Here is a 26,540-nt window from a genome sequence, read left to right as displayed (position 1 = left end):
TGTTGGCGGTCGCAGCGTTATTTTGTCATCGATTTTTTATTGTCATCAAACCCGTCACTGCCCCGCAGTCAAGAACCAACCGCAGCCCGTCTTGTCCGCGCAAAAAACGCCACTCGAGATACTCGAGGAATTATTCGCGCGATAGACGAAATGGCGGATAGAAAAAAAAATATGAAAGACGTAAAGCGTCTTTTGCCTCCACTCGTTCATCCCTCCCTACTTATACGAGTATATATGTCATTACAAATGCCCGTGTATCCGATACACCCAGGAACACCGCGTGCTTAACCCGTTACGGAATTTCCCGAGACGCAAGCGTCGTCGAGAGATCCGATCTTGCGGATCAGAAACCCGCCATGCGTCACGGGAACCTCGACTCATTTTAGCCGGCCATCGCTAACCGCGTATTAGATCCGGATGACTCAAATTGCTGGGATTAGGAGGAAACGCGCTGCACAGTCAGAATTTCCATTAACTAGGCCGAGGATTGGAGGTGGGCGAAGGAAGATTCAAAGCGCTGGCGCATCCTAATCTCGATATTATCTGGGCGCAGAGACTAACGGAAATAGGGATCCGGTAAGCGAATCGTGACTTGTGTGGGTACGCCTTTCGGTGACGGAAAATTTCGAATCCGTCCACAGCGATCCGCGGTGCGGTTCATCCGGGTGGTAACGGATCACGCCTTTGATTGTGGGCAATTTCCCTCCGCCCCTCGTCAAAAATAATACCTAAACTGCGAAACTATTTCGCTCCGCCGTTTTGACCGTTGCGATCGCCAATTGTGGCTTGGCTACTCCGACGCGTAACGGTCCTCCGAACTCTGTCCGCCTACGTCGGCGATCCGTTGCAGTTGAAAACCAATTTTGCAACCTCGTTTTTACCCCGTAAACGATTGCGTTTGCCGCATCCACTTCCGAGGTAGAAAATATTCCAAGATTATTGGCTGCGCATCGGCATGCTGCAGCTTGTATATTTCGCGCATGCGCGCTCTGCCTTTGTACGGTTCTACGGGAGTAACAACCGCGGTTATATACGAACACTTGAAATAATTAAGACAAAAAATGAACAAGATAATTCAGTATCTGCTCATTGCTTCTCTCGTTTTGTAAACTTCGCCTAGCTCTCCAACTGCAAAAAGTATTTCAGGAGCGTTGACGACGAGGCTTTCGATTATAACAAAAACTACTTTACTCTCTTCTCTGACTTACAGTCATATGACTATACGATCCTCCGTCTATTGGAATATTTGATATTTGCAATCATACAAAGAATGCCAATGTGCCGTTGAAAAAGTAAACTTTCTTTTTTCACTTATACTTTAAGCCAGTTATGATGCTGCCTGATTGGTACGAGCTGCCGCGGCGAAGGTACGAGGTGCAACAGGTTTTTGTGCGTGAAAAATCGTGTGGTTTTCATTTGCCCGAGCTTCATGTCGAGAGATTAGTTTTGGACATTGAGTGTCCGCGAGAAAACCGGTTCGTCTAAGAATAAGATTGCAGTTGGCCTTTTCTGGAATGATTTCTTCTGCCAGTTTGAATGGTCTGCTCTATTATTGCCTGCCACGCGAGACGGGCAAGTTTCTCGAGGAACGTTTCTACCGACGAAGATTCTGCCATAATTTCAACTCTCAGGTACGTTGCGCTCGGAACGTTTGTTCCGGGGATCCAAAAGCTACGCTCCGAGTTGTCAATTTAGACTGATTGTGAGTATTTCACGAAACTGGTATAAAGCAGACTTTTCTACGGTAAACACCGTGATTTCAATTTTCCCTTGATTCGTCTTCGGCAAACATAGGCTTCGCCGACAGAACTCGGCACTTCCGCGAACGAACGCATTTCCTACGCGCCTCTGAATATTTGCCCTGCCGTTCTTTCCACGCTCGCTCGCTCGACTGTCTCTCCTGGTTCATTTAACGTTTCAAGCTTGCGCTATTTACTCTATCAGCCGAAAAATATTTACAAGCTCTCCTAAACGTGACGCGCAGTAAAACACAAACACGACGCTTGGGATTAGAAAATTTCTCGAAAAACGAACGCCACGTTCCCCGGAGCACCTCGCAATGTACATACAAACGGCTGGGCACGACCGCTACTGGCTGATGGTGACAGACTACCGTCAACGAATCCCCTTTTCGTGCGAGTTCAACAAGCTGTAAGAGTTCATCGGTCTAATTTGCAGAGAAAAAAAATGTAGCGATACGACAATTTGCTACACCTGCGGCACGAAACTTGCTACCGAGTAATTAATTTTCTAACCAATGGCCTATGCCTGCAAGCTTTCCGATCGATTACTCGAAACGCTTAGCGTGCAATTTTCAGACAATGAAACAAAACCGCAAATAAGTACTCCAAGTTTGTCGCAGCGTGATTCTTTGACCAAAATGCGACATTTCCTCGTTCTTAACTGTTTTGTCTTTTGTTTCAGGTAAGTACCCGTGACTGACTCGTGCTCTTCATAGCGTACCGTTCACTCTCGGATACCTCGTAAGTACATTAGCCATGGTTTTTTTTATAATCTTCCTCCGGCAACCAACCGTCCAAGATTTCGCCAATCATCTTTCTGATTCGATAAATACCGCGATTTGAAAATCAGTTGTGCGGTAAATCCACCGTGATTATTTGCCGGAAAAAACAACCTTACGCCTGAGAAATTATCGCCACCCTAATTGCACGAAGAGAAATGAACGGAAAGCCTGAATTGCTTTGAAATGATAATGACGGATCGAAAGTCTACTCATGCGGAGTCACTGTGCACCTTTCCGTATGAAAAAGACCTTGTTCAAACGAACCGTCCAAAACGGCTATAACCTGCAATATCAACCAGTGGCCGCGATGCTTTTTTCCCCGTTTCCCCAAAAACGAATCAGCAAAAGTGCAGAGTCGGGTCATAGATCGCGAATCAAGGTCAGAGCGAGGTCGATCCGAGGTCCACGTAGCGGTGCAAAAGGACCGATTCGCCACAGACACGGGGTATAAAAGGTAAGCTGTAACGGTGGGCGTGTTGGGATCCGCGGTGATCGTCGTCGCGGTCTGAGGCCCGATTCCAGAGGCCACGACACCGGCCGGCCGCGGTCATAGAACAACGAACGGACGCCGTGTAGTAGGTACGTAGCGGAGCGAAGTATCTCACATACATTAGAAAGTTTAAAGTAACTTTTAGCCCTGGGATAGCCGGGAAGGAAGTAAGAGGGAGGCTGGGCTGCTTGACATCCTCCCTGCTGCCTCTGCCTCTGCCTCTGCCTTCCGCCCAGACTCGCTCCTCGATCTCAGCTTCGTTGCTCGCATGGGTAGTGCCAAAGCACCGCTACGGCAGAAGAGAGGAAGGAGACCCCTTGATCTTTCTACGTAATCCACTCGCGGTAATACCGGACCAACCGTCGTTCCTCGGCGAAGTCAAGAACCTCACGATTCACCCTGTTATACACAGAGGTATACCTACACCGCTGCTCGGCACCCGCCGCCGCTCTCCGTGGAATCAGCTCTAACCAACCGCATACCCTGTTCCCGTGCAGGCCCGTTCCTAGACAATACGAGTATTTATCCCGATTGGCACTCCCGGCACCCGGCAGCACCGTTCCCTCGTTAGCATGCTAATTTATCGTTGCATTATATTTTGAGCCACCCGCCATATCTGGGCTACAATTTATACCCTAGATATTTTAGGATCAAAACGGATTACTGCCAAGCTTGCCGTTACGGTCCTTACGCTTTACTCTCCTCCTCTCATACGTGTTGTACACAAATTGCTATACGTCCGCGCATATATTATTATACCTTACACACCGGATATCTTCCTTAAAGCCCTACACCGGTACCTGTAGCTGTAATGCGTAAAACTTCATTAACCCTACACTGTAAGTTCTAACGGGGATCGATTCGAGTCAGAAAGTTATGTCAGGAATGAGTCCAGTCTTCCAGCATTCCCGATTTCGTTTTCACTCGGGCACAAGCCCGCCCAAAGACTTTTGACAGGAACTCGGCCTGATCTGAATACTAAGTGCACTTTAGCACACGCCGCGAAGCTGGCTGGATACTAATTCTCTTAGCAGCGCCCAGGTTAGAAGGTCTATGTGCATGGAGCGCGGTGATGCAGAGAGTTAAAACGCTTGGTTTGGACTGTTGGACGGTAGTCGAATCGCGGAAACTTATATGGTCGAAGGAAACGTTTGGCGCCAACGCGGATTCAACCCAGATCCGCATCAAGCGTCTCACGCGCTTTTATGGCTTGTAAAACTTTAATTCTCCTCACTGTTAATCCCGACTATCCGAGGTGAAATTTTCTGCTCATCTTCTTCTGGAAATACTTTCAAGGGGGTTACCCTTCTCGGCCTCGTCTCCTTTTCTGCAAGATTCCTTGGTTATAACCCAAGTACCTTGGTAGGGCTCTTAAATGTAAGGTAATAAGACGCGTGAGATCTTGCACAGATATGTTACTGACATGTATAGACCGTATACCTGTAACTATGTTGTTAGGAAAACCGGATGTTCCCTGGCAGCCAGTCCTTTTACTTCCGGCTGCTCAAATTTTACGAGCCTGTACTTGTATATTCTATGCTTCACCGGTGTCTCGTTTGTTTCTAAGAAATTGAATGAAACGCTAGCACGTCGTATTCTTAACCATAATTTTATACGAAATATATCCACTCCTTTACAGTGATTGCCATTGCGTAGCTCATGGGGATACACGGTATTTTTCAGACTTTTACAATTCAAGATTCGATGTTCTTAGCAGCGAATTTTTTTCTTGAATTTCCGGAAATTTGATTGATCTATGGTTCAGTTTCCGCACGTGCGAATTTTTCATCGTGACTGACATGATTGTCAGTATTTGAAAAAGACAGAGGCAACTGAGTTCAGCAACCGAACAAAATTTATCACTTAGCGGAACTTTGGCTTGACAACCTGGAAATGGATGCGTCGGTAACAGTGAAAGAATGAGCGTGAGATACGTCTGATGGTAGTTACGTTACGTCAGTCTATTTTACGTACGAAGATCATTTCCCGTTTTAATAACTGTTTTTACAACGGAAACATACAAGCTATTAATCCCACTCATATAATTCGAACAGGAAATGAATGTTGGGCAAATGATTTCGCGGAAAGTCTGGGTTGTAGTTCCCTTTGAAGATTTCGCTCCTCAATCTTCGCCGCGTAACGATCATTTTTAAACAATGAAACAAACAATACCATCACGTACAATTATAGTCGTACAATTTCAGCTCCACGGTCTTCCAGATGTAACATCAGACCAGAGATATTAGCTTTGAATTAATTAAATACACTATAACGGTGTATATTCGCCGCTTTGTTCAATCCCGTGTCAAGATCAGTGATGTGCGCATGTAGGAAAGGCGCCTCTGATATTGCGTCACGATCGAGTCCCGTTCTCCCAATGAGTTCATCTACACCCATTTCGGGTCCCGCGAGTCTTATATATTTTTCGTATTCTTGAAACCGGAATTTGCTAACGGTCGATCAAATTTCCAGCTGCGATGGTTCTTGTTGGGCCAACAACTCGCGGTAAGCTACTCGATGACAATTGATTTATTTAATGGGAGAAGAAAGCCAACGTGTCGGTTTTAGACTCTCACTCAGTGTGTTACGTACGACGCCACGCTATGTATTGGTTCACTTTGCGCTTTTTACGTTTATGCCTTCGCGGTGAGGGAAAAAAGAAGGCAAAAAGAAAGAATCCCTTGTTCTCGGATACGGTAGAAAATTATGCTGGAATCCTTCGCCCCATCTTATTTTGATCACCACTGGGCAGTTGGTATCCTACGTGCAAATTTTGTAGTCTCGTAATTTTCCACGGCTCTGTAAGGCCGGCATCTTTATCTCTCTTACGTCCGCGCTCTCTCTCTCTCTCTCTCTCTTTCTCTCTCTCTTCGTACATCCATCGCTTCTATTGCCGGCGGCACTTTTACAGGCGGAGTACCCTGTTTCGCAACAGCTAGTGCGCTATCTCCGATTGATGAAAGAAAAATATAGACACGAGCAAGGACGAGTATCTCGTTGCGTTTTTATCGCCACGATTCGAGAAACTCGGGCGCAAAATGGCGAGAGAATCCTGGATACACGTATACTTCCTAGATACGGACGCCGCGGTACGTCCCGCACAGCCGGCGAAACAAGGAATGAGGGGGCTGCAATTGAGTGGCAGGGCTTTAGCCGTTGGCGTCGCAGCCACCGCCGACCGTCTCTTCGTCGTCTACTCGAGCAGATAGCCGAGTTAAGAGACCCAGACGCTCGCCGAGAAGGACGAACGTAAATAAGAATCAGACGAGTACGCACCGTTAAACAAAGCTCATCCGCTATTTCCTTTTGTTTTTTTTTTTTTTTTCATCCTCAAGCTCTCGCTGTACTTTTCGTCCCACCCCTGGTCTCGACTCTTCTCCCATCCCCCGGTCTGTAGTCTCTTGGCTACGGCTTGGGAAAAAAGTCCTGAATGATATCTCCTCGCGAAGTACGTACAGCTACTGCCGAATCGTTAGGATACCTACTTGATCGCGATAATAAAGTAAACACGTTTTTTACCCCTTATTTTGTTGCAGAATGAAAGTTAGTAGCGTCCGCGAGTCGAGTATAGAGAGGTTTCCTCCCTGAAAATCGATGGTTACCGCCAAACCGGTCCAGGGTTTGCTCCTCCGCAAAACGTAAACAAAATTTCCACGACGATAGTTCTCGGCCTGGCTCATTTATTTACTTATTTACTACACCGCTCGCTGTCCTCGTAGAAACCGCAAGGGCCATTCGAGTGATCTAACGCTATTCCTGGATATTGTTCGTAACTCGCCTTTCAGGTGATCCGATCGTGAGATTACATCCTCTTTATCGGCTTTTCGAAAACCTTCTTGATCATTTCGAGGAGATTTTGTACCGTCTCAAAGCGTAAGGGATCAAAAGATTTCAGAAGCCAGAACCATTCATAAATCATGTTCCTCAGTCCCATGAATTTCCAATGCGACTCTTATTATCTGACGAATTTACGAATCCGGATAATTCATTCATGCACCGTAATGCACGCGAAGAGTAGTAAAGCGGGTTTATCGTTATCAGGCGGTAAAAGGTGTTTATTAACGCACCCGGTAACGAGAAGGCGCGGAAATGGCGCTATAACCAAGAGAATGGAACGGAACAGTTTTCATCATTGTACATATCTAGTAATTCGGGAGTATGGAAGTTTGTCGGGAAAGCGTTACACAACGCTTATGGTTAGTTGGGTACAATTGTCAGTCTATGACAACAACGAGCGAAGAACCTCTCTCCGCCCTAAACTCACACCGTGTTCCGGTAATATTCCGGCTGCTGACCACGGTACAATGGACACTTTCCTTCGCCTCGTCCCTCGGGATGACCAGTGATCAATAACTCGGGCGAATGTCTTTGTCGTGCACCCAAGTAGGCATCTATGTATACTTTATCCACACGTAGATGCGAGCACACAACCCCGCCCACACCTACGTCCGACCCGCATCTACACGTCGGCCACCTCGCGTCGGTCTATACCTCGATTCTTTTCCATTGTGCACTTCTCTTTTATACCCACCGCCACCATTCTCGCAAATACTTATTACGATGGGTAAGATATCGCGGCATCTACCTACCGCCAGATGCACACCTACGCATACCCACCATCCGGACCACCGTATACAAAGAGTGACGTGGTACATGCGTCGATTCGTGCACACACGTCCCACGTATGTCACATCGACGATGGATATTCTCGGCGTTCGAGTTCGGACAAGGCAGGCCGAGCGGCTTATTACATTTGAAGGCTTGTTAGAGTTGATTATTTGTAGACAAGCCGTGCAAATATTGGCATGATATTCCGTATTACGGGTCAGTGAATTTTTCCAATCCCAATCCGCCCGTGGAAAGTAGGGTCTGTACGCTGCTCCTCGCAACATGTACACACTTGAGGGATAAAAATAAGAAGGAACGAGAGACAAAGAGAGGGAGAGAGACAGCGAAGTGTGCGGTGGATGGCGTTCCGCCTTGGCGTACACCGTATCGTAGAACTATCGGGGAGCTTGGAGGACACGCCGCCCAAGAAGAGGAGAGGATAGGAGGGCGAGAGAGAGAGAGGAGAGGGCTGTGCAGCTTGCTATTTCATTTGTTTGGTGTTCCTTCGGGGTATTAGAGAACGTGCTGCTGGCTGGCGAAACGTGCTATCCGTGTAGACACCTAATAGAAGCAAAGCAATCTGATGAAACCAATAAGCGTGACGGAATGCGATGGAGTATCGGGGAGATCCGGAGGAGCCGGGAGCCATCCTCCGGTTCACGGTCGACATCGAAGTCGCCGGTGTGTACGGGTCGACGTTCACAAGGAAGTTCGTAACCTCAACCGGGACGTGGAGCGGATGCCAGCCGACGCCTGGCGGCGCGACGGCCCCCGACGTCTACCCGAGGCGTGACCCTCCTCCGAGGAACAAAAACCGTCGCTACGAATTTAAAACGAATTAAACGGGTGGCCGACCCTCGGAGCCAAACGCCACCATCCGACTCTCCGCGCCTCTCCGCGCCTCTCTCGTTTCGGATTAATCTCCTCCGCCACCTTCCCTCGCTGTGCAACGAAACTTGGTCCGTCCTCCCTGCAGTCTGAGCGGACGGATCGCCGCGCTTTCCGTACTTATCTCTCATACGCCACCAGCTTGGCTCTAGCTTCGCCTTAGCTTCGCCTCAGCTTCGCTCCAGCTTCGCTCTACCGCGGCACGACACTCGGGCCTGGCACGGCGGCATTCCACCGCGTCTCAGAACTTGGGCGGCTCTTGCCATTTCCACGTTGTGTTTGCCCTGTCCTCCGAGATCTCGTAGTGCTGGATCATGATGCATGCGCCGAAGGATCGGTGCTCTCGCTGGTCTTGTAATTCCTCTTCTTTTATCGGCAAAACACAGAGTTACGGGAACCGAGTAGCGTCTTGTCTCACCGTACATCTCAATTTATTCGGTTCACAATTTTCGGAGCTGTCACTAAATAAATAAGTCGACACGTTCCGATCCCTTTCTCTACCTGACCTTTCCTCTTTCCCGTCGCCGGTTTCCCTCTTCGTTCGAACCACGTGGTGATAAGGACGGAACGAATTTTATCAAAAAATCGTACGTGTATTCCGCGGGGCAAGCGGCGTGACATCGCGTTGTCCCGAATATCGATCGTTGTACGTTTCGTTGGATAACTGATAAGAATTTTTACGACGGCAAGTGCGATGAGCATTGTCCCTTGTTAACGCAAACGTTTTACGACCTGATTCGAAAGGCAACTCGCCGTGTCATCGACAACGAGCGCATACCGCTGAATAATACCAGGAAACGTAGCCCAAGAAAACGAGACAGTAAGAGACACAAAGAGCTCGACGGATAAAGGGGAAGAGAAGAAGAGGACGTTCCGGGGCTGGCGCATCGATTGATCAGAGCCTGATTGCAGCTTTGAGGAACACGTCTTGCTGGCCACCTCTCGGTTTCCTCTGAATTGTTTCTCCCGTCGCGGAGGGAGCTTCTTGCTCAGATCGCTCTATTCCAATTACAAATCTACCTCCTGCTAATTCAGCCCCGGCCAGCTGATGCTAACCGATAATAATATTCCATTAAGCCAGCAAGGCTGTACATCACGGCCCATCACGGGCCATCATGAACTCCCTGCGCGTACCACCCGAGTGATAAGATCTACACGAGGCGTTAATTACCTAGACTACCGCGTTACACCGGCACCCGAGATATTTGCAGCTGGTTGAATCGCGACTATAAGATCAAGTATGTAGGTCCGGTGTCGAGCTTCGTTTCAACGCCACATATCCGCTGCACTTCGTGCTCAACTACACGAAGTCGTCTGTATAATGTCTCCTTGTTTTTATTTCGCCTCGCCTCGCCTCGCCTCACCTCGCTTTATCTTTCCTTTCCTTTCCTTGCCTTCCAGATTCCCTTTCACTTCCTCTCTACTCTTCACTTTTATTTCTTTCCAATCTTTCTCTCGCTTTTACGTTTCTTGTGTCGCTCTCCGCTGATCCTTTGGTCTGCGCCCCTGTGCCCCCATCGTATTTCGACTTTACACTCGGTTGCCCCCATTTTTCCATCAACTAAATTAACCTTTTGCGTTTGGTAGAGACTCGCGACGAGGATCGAGCCTCAAACTTTCTGTCGGCAAAAGAATTATATTATTATCCGCCTTCAACTTGGCGGTTACAATTTATATGTAACTCCAACTCACGTCCCATCAAACTAATTATCCTATCTACTGGGTTCGGTGTTGTCACGCAATCGTGTCTTTTCCTTCATTACAACCTACCTAAATATAAGCCTTTTGAAAAGAAGCAACACGTCAGCGAATAGCTTCTATAAGATTCTTACGGGACATTGAGATGGTTTTCGTAAGGGTTTCGAAATATGTAAAACATTAGAAATTTACAGGGATTTTTTTTTACATGCATTTTGTTGAACTCACAGTCATTTAAAGTCACGTGTTGTATCCGTGTACAAATTCGTGCGAAGGCTATCAAGACTTCAATTTTATTTCGTATTTACCAGTATAGTACATGTGATAGATGTCTGCTGAGACTAACAAAAGACTTGTTTTGGTCATTTCAACCTCGTCTAACAATAAGTTCGTTTCTGATGGGAGATTGTTGGAAACTTTCAGAGGCAATATCTCACGAGTGGTTGAACGATAAGATACTTAAATTGGCGTCGTTGAATTCGTTTCAATGTCCCGTATAAAACACGAGGGTAATGAAAATGCGAGATGGAAGTGATTGTGAAAATGAAAAACGACGTAGGTAAACTGCTCTTCAAGCCGGCGACTCTGTTGAGAATAATAATATATATGGCCTCTGGTATCTACTTGCACGGCTGTAATCTTGCGATAGACTCGCAACGATTTTTATGGTTAGTTGTTGGCGAGAATTGTAATTTACAAGGTGTTATCGTCTGACAAGCTAGTGGGAGATAGAACTAAATTGCCGACGCCTGCGGGTAACAATTATACGCTTGCCTTTAAGTCAATATTGAAACGAGAATTACCCAAAGATAGGTTACTCACGGGCCCATGCGCCAGACTTGAGTGAGGTGAGTTGTGTGCCTTCAGCCCCTATTGTTCTGTACTTCCTGATCCGTTTTATTCATACTCGTTTCTTGTTATTTCTTTTACCACGCGTATACGTACTGCGGACTCTGGCATTGAGTAATTTGAAATTCGAATATTGATTCTCACACTTTACCGCCGAACAAGGCATAGGTCTACTTTTAGAACCAAGGTTGAAAGGACATATCGAGTTCGGAATTTGAATCACGCATTACTCCCCATTCCGGACGTGTCAGTGGAATCTAAAGAAAACGAAAGCAAATAATAGACGCGTGACCTGCCTCTCTCGTGCGTGACGTTGCGTTAAACGGTGAACCTTGAACCGTACGTGCCTACGTTACAACGCTCATGACTTTTACTTTCAGGCAAAGAGACCAGCCACGTTTCTCCCGGAGAACCGATGATCCGACGATGAATTTTCAACTCGATAATCTCGCCACTGTGTCCGAACTGTGCTCGCCCACACCGCTCGAGCTGTTTCCAACGGCCTCGGTGAGCGACGATTGATCATCGGTACCCATCCCGTCGTGAACTGGCAAATATCAATGATCGCGTAAACTGCTAATCAGGGAATGAGCAATACAAACACTGTTCATCGAACCTTGCGCGCTAACAGTGGGTTAATCATAATTGATCAGACGCCATTGAGCCTGGAGTAGTCGATCAAATAAGCGCGGTATTCCGATGACTCGTCCGTTCATCCGTAGCATGGAATTAATTGGAAAAAATAGGAAATCAAATGAATAGTGAATTCATTCGAACCTCGCCGTGGTCGGAGAATGTTCTACGACCGAACGTGAAAGCTTTACGAAGCGAAGTCCAGTTGCTATCCTCCGGCTGCCGCGGAAGCCGCGACTGCGATATCCTTAATGGCCATACGCAATTAGCCACAAATCATTGGAATGATGTATAACTCTAAGGAATATACCCCCATCGGCGAAGTAGTCATGAACTTTTCCCAGGACAGCTGCAGCTGTGCGGACGATTTATCCCCGGGTGTATTGTGGATATCAGAGAAAGAATCCTCCCCGGAGGTAAGTAGGTACAAGTCAGAGAGACCTGACGATGAGACCGGCTGCGGCATCACGGAGAAATCGAGTCTGTCGGAAGTCGACTTAGTTGCCACGGTTAAGCCGGCCGAGAAGAACAAGATACGCTGATAGTTTACAACTGAGGGCAAACTGCTAAGTGCAACGCGGCTAAACGCGCCGGCTTAGGGGAGAAGAGAGAAGGACCTGCGTGAGCGGTCCAAGGAGGGAGTGAGCGAGTCAGTGAGCGACGTACGTTGAGAGGAAGAGAGCCCGGTTACCGTACGGGCGCGGTGCCATGTGCCAGGGATATAAAATCTATCACCCGGTCAATTGCCTGCGAAAGGATTCGCTGCCATTGCTGCAGGTTCTTCTGCGATCGCTCGCATGGCATCGGCCGTCAAGCAACGCCTGACGTGTAGCCGTACAACGCAGGACAGGCTATGAGCAACAATAATAACGGCGCGTATGGTTTATCGGGGGCGGGGGGGCAATTACGGAGTTTGTCATTAGCGATTTCATCGGTCAACTGAACGCGGTGCAGAAGAAATGATTTGAGAGTCCTGTTACATACGTGTGTGGATATATTTCGACTCGTATCACTCGGCAGTCATTAAATAATTAAAGTTATTATATTTACGCTCGTAAAGACGGTCAGCTTGTCAGAGCTCGGCGGAATGGCTGCAGCCGGTAAGCCTAGCGGGCTATGGGGGTATAAAACTCGCTCCTGCACCGCGGTTGTGTTATTATAAATTCTCTAGGAGCAGTGTAACTGCACGCTGTTAGTAAGTACGTGGTACCTGCCGACGTACGGAGGCTCAGCGAGAGAATTACTCCTAATAACTTTAAAACGGAAGTCTAAGTGAATGTACCTTCCGGAGGGAATGGACCGGGTCAAACCGTACGTTGAACATTGAAGGTCCGAGTCCACCGCTTGATGCAGTCTCCCGCCATCCGGCGAACCACTCGAGCCTTGCAAGGTCAAGCTTGAACCTCCCGCAAGCGCTGTCCATCTTACGATGCAAAACGGCGTAGGTTATGCAACGCGTCGTGGCGCAGGGGAGCCCGGCCGTGGCTGTTAGTTACACGCGTCTTAATTGCACGTAGGCGATACTCTCTTCCGATGCTATCACGTGGCAGCTGTCAACGCAAGCTGCTGCCCGCGCCTGAGCTAACGGGTGTCGTGTAAGTATCCAATTTGCGTGAATTCCAACACCTTGACGTGCCGTCCGGAAACTCGGCTTGCGCGCTGCGACGACGACAGAAATCGTATAACCGAGGGATTCGCGGCTTTCAGGAACTAGTCGCCCCGCGATCAGAGTGCGGTGGTGGAAATAAGAGAGGCCGTCATTTCGCTGACCCCAATTTCGACCCAGACGAGAGGTCGTCTCTTCTTGACAGGGTCTGATCGCTTCGCCTTGTTCCCAGCTCAACTGACGATGAGTTAAAAATTGAGATTATCCGTATCCCAGCTGAGAAACGGCGAGTCTGCGTCCCCGTCGTATAACCGCATTGTAAAAATGTGCGCAAGCGAGCAGTCTGCTGCTTCCGGTAAACATCGAGGTGTTCTCAAGCGTTCCCCAATAACGGGAAAGTCTGCGTAACTGCTTATCCCCTGCACGCTTGCATAATGCGCACGGTAAATGAGCTGCGGACGAGAAGCCTGGCTGCGAATTTCCTGTAAAAGGAGTCTCTGACCTCGCGCCGTACGCGGAGGAAGAGTGTCGACCGAATTCATTATCGGGCAGGCTGTGATTCATGAACTTGGTGCATATCTGCGCGGACACGAGCAGGCGATACGTTATTCTATTTGCAGGACGCGCCGATCCGAGGCTGGATAGTCAGCCTGGCCGGATCACTCCGACGCTTACGATTAGCCAAAGTGCGCGTGGGCGTTGCGGGGAAACGACTCTCCTTCTTCACCTCACGTATCGTCGCACGCACTCGTTACACAGACGCGAGCCTGAGCTCGGCTCTTACGTGCACCCTCGAGGCTGGCTCGCTTCGTTCTTCGCCTCTCTTGCTCCCAGGTTGCAGAGGGCCCCGTTCCTCTCCCTTTCGCGGCGCTCGCTCGGCCCGCAAATCATATTCAAGAAGTCGAGGCATTTCCTCGTCCGTTTGCCGCGGACTCGCTTCCGCCCGCCTCGAACTCGTTTTGCTCCGGCAGCGTCACCGCGCCTCGACGCCGCGATGCTGCAGCTGGCTCGTTGCAATTTAGAGATTAAAATCACGTTAGCGAAAGGGTTGGGCGAAAAAGTTCCCCCGCTCGCTATAATCTGCCGATCAACCTACGCCTAGCGCTTGCAGAAGGAGGAAAACTCCATTATACCACTGTCAGGACTAGCTCGCCTACCACCTCGAACGTGTCGCGTTCTCATCTCTGTCGTAATCAACGCGATCCCTGACCCAGCTGCACCTGCCAAGACCTCGTACGCAACGTCCGACTGCGAGTGCCTCAGAGTGACAGCGGATTGACCTCCGCCCTGAGCATGCCGCTCGAGGAATTCAAAATTTCCCTCGAAGATGGTGCAAGTTAAGGTCGACGACGTCGACGACGTCGACCGTCCCTCGGGCGTCCGAGTCTCGTCGGCGGTGGAAATGCCTGCGGTCGAGTCTTAGCTCCCTCTCGCCACGATCTTGGCTGGCACTTCTCGCTCTCGGAATGCTTCTGGAAATTCTGTCCGTATCTTTTCCTCGTCTCGCGCCCAGGGCGCCTGCAACACCGCTGCGCACCATTGCCTTGCGACTCCTTATTCCCTCCTCGCGTTAAAGGTACGATAATCGGCCCACGGGCTTTTGGCTCTCGCCGGACACTCCGAGGGGGAATATGCGGGGGAAAGAGAGTAGGTACGACGATTATCCGACCCAAGCCAACTCGAGAGAAACCGCTATCGCCTATTGGATTGCGGTTCGCTCGGTGGATGCCGACGTCAATTGCTCGTCAGGCTCACCTCTCTCGGAACCACCGCAAGCTTTCGTTGACTCCCCGAGTCCGTATTCCCGCGGCACCCGCCGATCCACCCGGGACCTTAAAACCCTCCCGTTATAGGTAGGTACGTATCTCAGCCACCCTGGCAAATCGTTTCTGTGCTCCATACTCATACTCGTTTCTCCCACAATGTAGAGGATCGCCCGTTCTGACTCGGCTGATACGATTCATACGTGACCTGTGGCCGATACAAAAATAACCTTCGGATAAAAGGCTTGCTTTTCCGCGACCGCGCGACGTCCTACAAGCCGGGAGGACACATTTTCGCCATAAAGGATACGGGTAATCCTTTCAAAGCTCGGCAAACCCCGTTCAAATGGATTCTCTCAAGTTATGGAAAGGGGAAAAAGACGAATCATTGAATTTACCGCTGTTTGGTTTGACTTCCGTCAGCCACACCTTGTATTCCTCACTTTCGTTTTCTCCGCGTATACGTACGAGGTAAGTGTACCAGTTATCGACAGATTTAGACCCAATTATTGACCCTTTTATTTTCCAAAATTATAAATTGACGGTACAAATTTTGAATTTCTCGATTAGTAAAACCAATCGCTGGAGGGTTAGACGCTAGAAACTTATTTTTTGGTAATTCTAGAACTAAGGGTCAAACAAAAACAAATACAAATACAACCAAAAAAGGTCATTAATTGGAACAGGGTCAGTAACTGGTACACTTACCTTAGTTGGTAACGGCTATAAAACTCATTCAAATAGATGATCATTGACGAACAGAAATGAAGCTATCGTGAAAAGAAACGGACGGCGGTATCGGTCAATCCGTGTACTAGGCAGTCGCGCACAATGTGTGTATATCCATGAGCAACACACCTTTGCAAGGATGGGAATGCAAATTGCAGCTAGATCGCGCGATGCCCGCGGTGTCGGAACAGCGGGGGAGCCGTCTGCTCTGGCAGAAGTTGCTTTTTCTTGCTCCACCTCAGCCGCGACATGTATAAGCGTATGCATACATAAAGCTGTGTACTCGCGGCAGTATAAGCTGCATATCAGCCGCGTAACGTCGTTCCCCTATCTATCCGGCAGCCGTGCGAGGGTCTACATGCGCGCTTCCAGCGCACGTCAGCGATAACTTTTAACCGCGGATCCGCATCGGAATACCCGCCGAATCCGAATTCCATAAACGCACACATCACGGTCGCTCCTCTGCACGGCAAAAAACGAGACGAGGAAAAGGAGAAGCCGAGTAAAGTGGAACGGCACTTACAAACCGAGGGAAGGGATCCCGGGTTTCGGGGTAGGTATAAGGCAATATTCAAGCTTCAGGGCAGAAACGGCGGGCGATTTTTGGGAGCCAGGTGTTAAAAATGTCGGCGTTGTCTAATTCGTTAAAAATTACTGCAAGTATAAATTTTGTAAATGACATTCAACACACGCGTTTTTCACCCTAGTTTGCCTCACTACCGGATGTCAGTCGGGCCTCGAGAGTCAACGCTCGTCATTTTTCAGATTTTCAAATGATTTCATCACGTGTGATTATGCTCTTCCTCTAGATTGAAACGGAGGGAAAATTTGTTTTGCAAAAAAGCACGTGAAATTTTATTCCCATCGATTAATCGTTGAGGGTTCTTAAATAGCTTTAATGATACGTAATCTATTTTTCGTTTTTTCTTTTTTTTTCCCCCTAATCGCTGAGCCATTATAAGCTACCAAATATCTGCATAATGAATCGTCCACCTGTGAATGCTAGCCAAAACCAGACAACGGCGGTTTCTCGCGGTGATTCCTGCATAATTTCGACACTCGCACAAGTCCGGACACAAGCCGCGTACGGCTTTGCGTGGCTTACAATTACCACCGTTCAACACGTAATTCGCTGTTTCAACCGCCACTTCTTTGGTCGCATTCAGCTTTATGGAAATCGGAGCTAATTGGACCAGATGCTGAAAGGCACTCGCGTAAGCACCGTTGAAACAGGCTAAAATTGTACAACGAAGCAATTTACGGACGACCGAAAATTCATTCGTTTAATTCAAGTCGAGTTTTCCCGACTGTGCGAATCGCGCGTTGAATTTCTAAGCTTAAAAATAGACGCGGATGAACAAAGTGAACGGTATCCGAGCAAATATAACAATTTCCACATTCCCATAACGGGGTTGAAAACAGATTGTGTTTCTAATCTAGCACGCATTGCGTAGGTAGGTATCTACAAACGGCACCTTCGATCATGCCGTATTAGGGTCGTTTGACGTGTCGTCGGTAATAAATAAAATATCAGGTACATGCATCCGGTGTACGAAAGGTCGCTAACGTCGCGCAGCCGAGATCGGATGGGCAGGAAAGTGCAGGCGAGGAATAAAGTCATACCGGTACAGACCGTCGACCTGCCGGCCGTATATGGAGTTGGCCACGTTTTCAATTATACACGATGAACCCTGACACCGAAACAATTATCTCCTCGGTCCGTTACTTGGTACCGGCGCCATGGGAGACGCCGAAGCGTGGATGGCTACCATGCTCGCAATGACCGCAAAAGGTTTACCGATCGGCGCTACCCAATCTCGGATAGTTAGCTCGAGCGTGATAATTGCATGATTTTCCGTGGCTTAGTTAAGGGCCGACTGTCTTTCCGCCCCCGCGCCGACCTCCCTTTCTATTTCCCCTTTCGGCCGCGGGATCGAGCATTAAACGTAAGAGGCTTAGAGGAAGAAATTTACTTCCAAACCAAACTCGCCGAGGCTGTGTATAACCTCTAAGCCCCCAGCTTCTTCCGCGGCTGTCGACCCGCCGCACCAATTGCCTTCCAACGTCAGCAAGATGACGGGCATTGTTGCAGAACAGAGCTAACGGCGGGGTGAAGACATTAGTTGCGGAGCGGGCGGGATTCCTCTCCCGACCCGCCGTATATCTCATCCTATTTTCCATTTCGTCCAGAATCGATTCCGGCAAACTGGCGATCGTCCGCCTATTCCTTGCTTCGATAGATTCTTGGCAACAGCTGGAATTCCGCGACACCTTTTTCCCGACGTCCATCCGAGAGAGATCAGGGAGAATCTTGTTCGTTTACTCTCCTCACCGGTGACAATGATCTGAACTACGGAACACGTGTTGGTCCAAAAAACTGCAAACGCTAGTGTATTTTGTTTTTTCTAATATCGTCATCTTTCTTGAGAAGAATGTCAATTTTTTTACTCTTTCGGTCAAGAATTCTTGAATACAAAACAACGTGGTTTATCTTCGTTATCAAGAATTTGACGATAGTTACGGTTTTGAAAGAATCGAGCGAAAGCTTTTATTGATAATGCGTTTTCAATAAGTCCTCCGAATCCTATATCGAATCAGAATTTTCATCACCGTTCGATTGTCACGTAATTCCCCGGGAGCTCTATTCTACCAATTGATTCTAACTCTCCGACTGCACCTCGGCGCAGCGCAAGATTCGCTTTTTCTTTTCATTTAATTTAAATAATTGAACAAAGGACCGTTCACCAAACTGCTAAACTCGAGAAGGATCTTCTCTTCTAGTCTTCTCAGAAGTTCAGCTGCGAATCGATGGCGCACCGTTCGTCTGACGATGGAAAATCTTATCACGGAAACGAGCTTACATGATATAGAAACGTGTAAAATCAGAGTGGATAAAAATCCGCAATGGGAATCCTGCATGTTGTAGGAAAAATGCTCACAAAAGTGTTTCTGCACATCGCGCCACTCGGTAGGTGGTAGTGGAAACTGGTTCAACGCTGCCTGCATGATTGAATTTTTCTCTCTTCTTCCGCGCGGTGTCTATCACGCCGCAAAAGATTGCACAACTGGTTGATTTATGCCACGATAACCTGGCTACGTCGGTACCTACCAGGATACGGAAGAACAGCCGGAGGATGAGACCGCGCTGCGTTAAATGATGCTGCATTATCTGTCGCCCGCGCTCTATTCCGATGGACAAGAGAGTTAACCTCATACGAGGCTCGGTCGTGCATCAACAAGCAGCTCCTGGAGCGACGGTGGCGATGTCCGCGATGTCCGCGTTATCTCGCGCATAAATTTGCACGGGTTTGCAAAGCAGGGTCGTTTTCATCTCGTCTCTTCCGCTCCTTCGACCTCCTCGAGTACTCGACCGGTAGTCGCTCCGTGGCCCGAGCCAACAACAACTCCGAGGAGGAAATCTCGTCCGCGGGGTAAAATTGGCGGAATCAAACTCTCGGAGGGCTAACTACACGGCATGAGGACCCTTTTCGTTTACTCCTTCTCTTCCTTCTTCACAGGCGGGAGAATTATTTCCCCGATGTATCACCGGAACGGCCGTGGCATTTTCTTGTTCCCGCAGCTCCTCGGATCGCCGTTACAACTCCAGGAGGCAGAACTACCCTCCGCCACCCTCAATCGATCCGCGATTCCCTTTCCCACACAAAACGGCTCTTGCACACCTCCTTCGCTTCGTTTCTTTCGATCCGTTTTCACGTCCCCTCCCGCGAATGTCGTTCAGGTCCGAAAACAGCCCGACATCCCGTTTGCCCCGTAAATTAACCGCGGTACAAAGAAGTGCCCGGGACCCTCTTTATACGCGCCAACGAAACGCTGGAAAGCTGCCTCGATTAAACATCGATGAATCGTCGGGCTTCGTGGGCGGTATTTATTTCTCATTTATGCTTAGCTTCTCTGCAATCCTTACGACGATCGAGTGACAGGGTGTGATTGGAGATGACGTTGTGGTCAGACCGCGGTGGCAGCTACGCCATGGCGCGGGACATCAAGCGTGTCGAATGACGATCTGGATTGATTTCTTGTGCTGTTGGGAACCGGAGGACCGATTCTTGACGGTGGACGGCTCCCCTGACAGCCGCCGAGTGCGCGAATGAATTGAGATGTTGATTACACCGTACGCAATCATTCCTCGTATTATTGCGGTCGAGCGGCTTGAACGGCTGTTGTGACGGCCTCTGCATATTCGCTTGTTTTTATCAACCCCTCCGAGTGGATTATCGAATTGAATCTACCGCCAGTTCTTGCCGTTCGTGATGCACGCACATACCGACACTCGCTTACTTCTGCTCCTCGGCAAGGTCGGCCGTCGGACGCGGGCACCGTGAACGAAGTTGACATTAATCTTGTGATCAACGAACAGTGCGCGGTGCAGTGTGCAGCTCGCTCCATATTACCCAGCGTAAAGTATCAGTTTTAACGTGGTGCCTGTAGTTAACATCCGATTCAATTGAATCGTCGGATCGTCGGCTGGAGTATCCTGAACAATTTTTAACCCTCCTCATCGGCCATCGGCGTTGTGTTAATTGGCTGAGGTGTGATTAGTGACGAGTACCCACGGAGTTGCCATTGAGGGTGAAAGATAAATGGCGATCGTAATGAGGGAGAAGCGTCACCCTAAACCGCGTGCAAGAATCGCTATGAAATCGGACCAGTCAAGTCGCCTCTCTATAAAATACGACCGGAGTTACCGATGGCAGGTGACAAATAGGTACTGTTACAGCCAATTTCTTTAATAAATGATGCCATTAGACGCCAAGAGGCGATAAAAATTTACGTAAAATTATATTATGCGCTTTCGCCCCCGCCTCGTCTTGAGGTGAAATTGGATATTTATTGAGCACGGTTACAGATACGTCATTTCCGCGGTTCCTTTCATGGCCCGGCTTCTCCTGCCCAGTCTATTATAGGCTACATAATGCGGCTGTTCGCAAGCCAGGAAGGATCCTTTCAAAGATACCAGCTGCTTCTCAAATTAACCGTTTCGACATTTTCCTCGCGCAGGATGACTTGCGTGAATAATTTGTCGTGCGTAGGATTGATCGGTCAGGGCCATTGTACGATGAAATCGATGCTGTACGTTATATGTAAACCAGACGTAAGCACGTATACGTACGCATTGAATTTTCTTCGGCTTTCCTTCTTTTCATTCCTCGGGTAATTCGCGTTCCTACCCTAGAAACGATTTCAAGAGGTAAACCGGATGCAGAACCGAAGCCAGAGCTGCACTCGTGCATCGCGGTAAAGTGCGGTGCGCGGATCGAGTAATTCGCACACCATTGATCCAGCGTTAGCGGGGAACGACTTGCGCGGCATGAAATTTTCACAGCTTCATATTTTCTGAAATTCAAAGAGGATAGAAAAGACAAACGCCCTTACCAATATAGAGAGTGATTGAAAAACTCTGCTCTATCGATAAACGCGGATCGGCTATTTACAGCTACTCGTACGAGGTACGCGAGCTTGCGTCAGGATGCGGGACAACTGGATGGATGGATGGATGGATGGACGGATGGATGGATGGATAGAAAACCGCGGAGATTGCAGGTGTAATACGTGCGCGGCGGAGGAGCAAGGCAGGCAAGGTACGCCGACCAACGCAAAGTTGTAGGTCGCGACTTATTATCCTGTTTTACCCGATCGATCTGAAAGAGGATTCTTCCTCGAAGCGAACCGTGGAAACGAACGCGTCGCTTCGATTGACCGTCAATAATTCAATCGATCCCCGCGTATGTGATCAATGCATGTAACTGGTACTGCAGCTGGGTCGCGTCGAGGTCGCATACTTCGAAATATGATCCTGCCCACTACACGCCGCTGGCTATTATTATCATTACCATCCCATATTGAAATCTGCCTTTCAACCGTGTATTTTTACCCGTATATTTATAATATTCTGCCGAAGGCATAATATAACGCATCTGCACTATCATATCATGCCCCCGGAATGCAGACAGGGTATTTTTCATCAAGCTTCAAAACCTTCCGCGACTTCGTCATCTCATCCGAGCGAATAATTTATTTCCATTTCCTTTTCTCTCTTTACCGCTGCAGTGTCGCCAACTCGCGTTACCGTGGTAAGAAAAAAAAAAAAAAGTCAGGTCTCGTTACATGAAACGAGAGAAATGGCATCATTTTTTCAGGGAGAATCCGATTTCTATCTGTATATACAATGGATTCATTCTCTTGTTACTCCGATCCTTCTTTCAATTCATTTTACTTTTATTCGTTGTTAAAATTATCCCTGAAATCAATCAGTGTATGTACACAAGGAGCGTATCATTCCAACAAACAGACCGTGGTTTGTTATTACGTTTGTAACAGGAAGGAGTATACAACAGGGTACGCATCACTGGGACTCGTCGTTGACGGGAGAAGAGTAGCACCCGCGCTGCGACTTTGCTCTTGCACTTTGGACGCCAATGTACTGTACCTCTGTATATACTCGTAATTGGCTCACCAGAATGAGGTATTACCGGATACCGTTCCAGGCAGCTCGATCTTCTTCGCCATCCTCATTACGGCGAAGAATACTGATTCGTGGTAACAGAGACAAAAGTAATAATAGTAACAATAATAATAATAATAATAATAATAATAATAATATTATTATTAGTAATGCCAACGGTTTGATAAAAGATTATACCCAACAGAACACGTTATTAACAATGGCTCGTCTCTCTTTGCCTGAAAAAATCCCCCTAATCACCGCGATTGACTTTTGGTCCTTTCTATTCGAGTCCAGACTCTTTGATGTTCAATTCTCGACTACAAGAGTAGCGTATTTGAAAAATGATGGATTGGAATACGTTATATCAATTTCTCCGAACGTGTCCAACGGTGCTTTTATTAAAATGAAATTTCTCTTAAGGCTCGGTGCAAACAGTCGTTAAAAGCATTAGAGCAATTGAATAAAAACTCGTATCTGTCGCTGCGTGCAGCCCGTACACGAAATTGAAGTGACGAAATATCAGTAATTTTCTATACTCGTGTACACGTTCGTTCCCTTGGGCCTCTTACTGGTACCGAGTAGCCTTTATACAAGGCTTACAAATTGAAACGACACTCAGCCAGGTCGTCGAACCTTATAAGGCGTCTTAGTTCTCTCCAGGAATTACGTGTGCACCTGCATTTCCGAAAAAACTGAAAGAGTTAGAAAAGAATCGGCCAATTTTACATGCATAATAGTTTCCTTCGGTAAAAAAGGTGTTGACACGTGAATAATAACGATAATCACAGATACGCGCGTATTAAAGGTGGACGTAGGTGCATAAAGGTGGACATAGGCGCATAAATGTGCACGCACGCACACGCACGTAAAGAGGCGTGTGGCGCTGAGCTCATTTCGCTGAGCACGTGCTGGGAACCATGAAAACTTAATTATCGCTGGCTTACCTTGTTAAAGCCGAGCGAGGATCTCTTGCGATAATCGAGGCGCAAATATTTGTTTGGAAGTTAATTCAAAGGCATACAATACAAACTCGAAGGGCGAGCATATATGAAGGGGCAGGAGAGTAAAATGTTTCGGTAAAAGATTTTCGAATCGAGTGTAACGATGACGCGTTTGCGGGAAAAGTTTTGCCTCGTCGGTTCAGAGGGAAGCGCTCGGTTGTATGCGTGATATTGACGTATTCCTTTCTTTTCGCGTCGGCAAACATCGCCGTACAACGTTTCGTCCCCCCCGCGCGCTTCCGGTAAACAAATTACGTAATTACCGAGACAAGTTATTGCAGCGTATCGGATCACTTCTCTTTCCGCGTCACTCCGTGTACAAACTCGTAAATTACCTATCCCGGAACACCGTACAGCTTCTACGACCATTCGCTCCACCGAGAAAACTCTTTAATGCCTTGCCGATGAAAAGACGAGAGGCAGGTAAAACTTCCCTTTACACACTTTTGATTGGACCTGGTATACGTAGGTATGCGCAACAAAGAACGAAACTAGACGAAGTTCGAAGTACGGAAAATCTTTCCACGGAAAGCAAATCCACCGCGTCAAGTAATCGAATCGCGCAAGTTTCCGATGCATCGAGTCGATATGCCAATTTAGTTGTTTTGTGCTCACCCGAGGAAACGGAATTTCCAGGTCACCCGTCTAGCTCTCTTTTATGCGCCTAGCTGTTACCCGGACGGAGCAATATTTCCTCTTCATATTCCTCGCCCCTCGAGGCTGCAAGTGCGAAGAAAAGTTTATGCAATGTTTTCGCATCCGAGCAGTTTCGAATCATTCTAACGATCGGTCCGTAATTCTTAGACCATGCACGGGTCCGTTGTTGTCTACTCAATTGTTCGAGCATACGTGCGGAGAGTCGGGGAAACATCGTGAATATCGTCGTTCGCTGAATGCTCACTGATAGAATGTGAAACAAAAATAGTAATGTCAGCGGATTCTTTACTACACTTTATCGACTTGTATCGTATTGTATTGTAATTGCCATAAATGTGTACCGATTGAGAAAAAAGGAACAAGCTACGTGTGTAAAATATTGAATTTACGTGGTGAAATGATTCACGATTCGGTAAATTGCGATACGATTAAACCTTCGTAGCATCGTTGAGTAGGTACGAAATGGGCGTGATTCTGTAATACCGCAAGTAAATTTCAAAGATTTTCGAGAAATGCTACGGACCGTGACTTACGACAAGCCCCTTTACTTTGGCTGCATCTAATTAAGAAAGGGCGACCTCTCCGGAGTTTCTGACTTTTAACTAATATTATATGAAATTGAAAAGTTTCGCCGTAACAAAACCGCGGTAATTAAAACGAAAAAAAATAAAAAGAAAAAAAAAGGAAAAGAAATGACATTTAATTTCAAGAAATACGCGTGCTTGAGAAATTCCCCTTCGTCATAATGAGGCGTAGGGTTCATACTCTTTCGACGGAACTTTGAGGAACAAATGCAAGTTCATTATATGCTGTACGCTACGGAATAGCAGCGTCAGCAGCAATAGCAACGGCAGGCAGGTTTGTTCTTCTGGAATAGTAGGATAATACAAACGAATCGGGAAGTAACTTTGCGAACGAACGGAGCTGGGAAGCGGTGTACAGACTCTGAAAAAGGAGAACTGTAATCCGGTCGCGCACCGTTTGTTTGCTCGAAGAATCGCGAGCCGGTGCAACGGTCCTCTAGCTTAAGACTCTCTATTGTAACAATTAAGAGGCATCACTTACGCGAGGGTACGGGAAGCGCTTAGTAAGAGGGTATAAGGGGCTGGTGGTAGGATAATAATGCACTCGTAAAATCTGTGCCCGAATAATAATTCGTGGATTAAGGCCAGGCGAACGCGCATTGCTATGCGCGACTCGAATGAAATTAGCCAGGCAAAAGTACTTTGTACAGTTATGCGTCGTTGATATGTGGGACGAAACGTGACTCAACGAGTCACGAATACCCCGAAGCTGTGTGGGTTTCGTACGACAGGCAGAAGCAACAGCAGCAGCACCTCGCTTCGCCGAAGCCTCTCTTCGATCGAGCCGGGCAACGGTTCTCCTGATTTTCAACCTGTAAAGACCGCAGCATTCTTTGACGACACGTATGCTCGCAGCGGCGTGCTTCCGATACGCCTTCTTGTGCCCCTTTTACCGATCCACGACGCAGCCGAGTCGGGGCCCGAATTTCTTGAAATTGGAAAAACCGAAAAAAAATCCCCCCTTCTTAAAAAAACAAAGAAGAGAAACAACGAAATCCTGTCGAATCACGCGGACATGTGTTTTATTCAATTCCCTCTAACGGTAGTCGATACCTGCAGAAAATAACGACCGTTCGAAGTGCGTGCTAATCGTACAGCGATGAGCTAAGTCGAGCTGCCTACCTATCCGACAATTTTCTACAGAAGGAGCGATCGGCGCAACGCGGAGCGAACAGATTCCCTGAATGATTAGGCGCAACGCATGCGGGGAAAAAGCTACGCGGCGGTATTCAGACCTGAATGTTTTACCTAAGCCTAACCCTAACGAGCTTACCGCACTCACGTAATTAAACGTTGCGTCGGCTGACCCGTGCCCACGTGTATTTATAAAATCACCGGCTTCCACGGGCGCGTTAGCCTGATCCCGAGCTTCCTGGTTCACCTTGACCCGTAAATCGCCGATTGTAGGACTCGGCCTGGACGGAAGCCGGCATGAGTGGCTCGCTGTAGGAAAGCAACCCTGCCTGCCTACGTATACATACTTGCGGATAAGTAGACGTATACCTAGCCAACCCATTCAACCGACCTATTCAACTTCGGCGGTGTGCGGGACGCGTTACTTTGCCGAGCGTTACCAAGCAGCTAAGCTTACAACGAGAAGCAACCGAGAACTAACCAAGTTCTGGGACCGCAAAGGCAAAGGCAAAGGCTGCGTAACAATTCCCGGCATCCGACTTCCCCTATTTATACCAAGATGAAGTACGTTCCCTCCCTCTACGTAGGTAAGACCTTGCACGCCCCGACGACGCGATCGACTAACTTCTAACACGTGCATTCGAACGCGTCATTCAAAAGAGGGAACCATACTCTCCGCTTTGTCACTTTTTTCGTCATCTTCGATTGCGAATTCAAGCCACCTTTCATTGTTCAAAGGACTTCGGTGTAAGTTGAACTTGAGCGCAAGTGTAACCGAGCGAACTTTTATCGAGAGGGTTCCCATTGCGGAAAAGTATCTCGGTGAGAGATTATGAACGCGGTACCCTTCTTCATTGGCAATAGTTACCAACCAGATCCTAGCACAACTTTATGAAACAAACTTGCACGG

General features: G+C 47.9%; 2 protein-coding genes across 11 annotated transcripts in view; one reads left to right on the top strand and one right to left on the bottom strand.

Annotated features, from left to right (window-relative positions):
* Nucleotides 1-26,540, top strand: part of LOC107218160 (autophagy-related protein 16-1) — a 238,958-nt gene that overhangs the window by 177,953 nt on the left and 34,465 nt on the right. The gene's annotated exons all lie outside the window — the stretch shown is intronic.
* LOC107222060 overlaps nt 1-26,540 on the bottom strand; it is a 93,961-nt gene that overhangs the window by 59,939 nt on the left and 7,482 nt on the right. The window contains exon 1 of one of the 2 annotated variants that reach the window (XM_046735147.1): nt 22,264-22,284. The exons of the other annotated variant lie outside the window; for it this stretch is intronic. The gene's annotated coding sequence lies outside the window, so the exon portion shown is untranslated. Of the gene's footprint in view, nt 1-22,263; nt 22,285-26,540 lie in introns of those variants that run through there. 2 annotated transcript variants of the gene reach the window in all.

The sequence above is a fragment of the Neodiprion lecontei genome, chromosome 3 (genome assembly GCF_021901455.1).
Source record: "Neodiprion lecontei isolate iyNeoLeco1 chromosome 3, iyNeoLeco1.1, whole genome shotgun sequence".
Classification (NCBI taxonomy): Eukaryota; Metazoa; Arthropoda; class Insecta; order Hymenoptera; family Diprionidae; genus Neodiprion; species Neodiprion lecontei.
The sequence above is the reverse complement of the archived record's forward strand: the minus strand, read 5'-3'. Positions and strand labels throughout refer to the sequence as shown.